Genomic DNA, 1,443 nt, shown 5'->3' on the forward strand with positions numbered 1-1,443 from the left:
AAATTCTACCATTTCTTCCTTTCAGGGCATTAGACTGCCAAAGCTTCACACAATGCACATTTTATTTCTCCATGGCATCTAGGTCTGGTAGCAGTTAGTTGGAAGTCAGAAGTATTATAGAGAATCTGTAGCCACTAGAACGACCTTTATTCTCATCTGCCCCAAATGACTTAGAACTAAGCCAGTTAGTTTTTCCTTATATACATATATTTCCATCATAAAAAACATAAGATCCTGTTATGCTCCCTGCTTTTACTGCAGTGTATTTCATGAAGCTTTTGTATAGTTCAACCTTATTAAAAAAATCTTGATTTTTAAAAGAACCTTTTTGGTACTGCTGCAAGATTGGTTTAATGTAACATTAATTTAAGCATAAAATGGCAACTATGTTGTATTGTATAAACTAATTCACAGCTATCAGAAAAATTTTCTCAATCTAACCAAATACAAGGCTGCAGCAATGATAGAGTAGTGGAATACAAGGGAACAAATGAACAAGTAAATAAAATTATTTTTGATCAGTGGCCATTCATTATTTTGCTTTCTGGCATATGGAAGAAATTATCTTATTTGAGTTTTAAATGTTGGGGTACATCCAGTTGTCTCAGCTTCTTCAGTATCGTCTTGAAATAAGGGCATCCATTGAACTGAAGTTTTTCTCTGGTTTGATGTAGCCAGTGATGGCTATACTAAGGATTTCCCCATAGAAGTCCTCTTTGAAGAGATGTATAATGTGAGTTTCCACAGATTTTTAGTATTCTGGTCGTATGGGTTCTATCCTATGCTTAAAACCATCTTATGGACATCTCCATTTCCAACAGAGACCCGATTTCCAGTAGATAAATCACATGGAAGATTATCTACTCCTTGCTCAGGAAAGTTAGCAGCGGGGATGCCAAGCTGCTTAGAGCCTGGTCCGAAGCCCCTCACCTCACACAGGTAGAAGTAAGGCAGATGCTTCATCATGCCGCGAAGAGTCCCAAGGAGCCGCCGTCGAGCTCAGGGTCACCGTTCCCCCGGGCCAGCCGGGAGTGGGGGGAAGGGGGAAAGAGAAGGGGGAGGGAGGGAGATGACTACGGGTGCGAGGCCGGCGGGTGATCAGACCGTATTTACTGCGCCAGAAAGAACCTCCGCTCACCACTGACCCAACAGAAGCCGCAATAGCTCACCCTTGAGGTGTTATTTTAAATTTATTTGTAGGCAAATGTTGGGAGAGTTCATCTGGGCTGTTGCTTCTACTCTATTATCTTGCTGCCCCCCCACTACCCTTTAGAGTGTAGTACTTATGCACTATGATATATACTATAGAGTATTGTACTGATAGTGCTATGGAAAGTCCTCATCTACTTTGCTAAAGCAAATTGGATATGAAAAGTTCTCAAGGACTTTGCCTGTTTCCTCTGTAAAATGGGACAATAATCTCTGTTGTGCCTACTTGCACAG

At 41.0% G+C, this 1,443-nt stretch overlaps 1 pseudogene; it reads right to left on the reverse strand.

Moving 5' to 3' along the window:
• Positions 1-518: 518 nt before the first annotated feature.
• Positions 519-981, reverse strand: LOC114030728 (annotated as a pseudogene).
• Positions 982-1,443: the final 462 nt, after the last annotated feature.

This window comes from Vombatus ursinus, unplaced genomic scaffold, assembly GCF_900497805.2.
Source record: "Vombatus ursinus unplaced genomic scaffold, bare-nosed wombat genome assembly UNPS02014984.1, whole genome shotgun sequence".
Lineage (NCBI taxonomy): Eukaryota > Metazoa > Chordata > Mammalia > Diprotodontia > Vombatidae > Vombatus > Vombatus ursinus.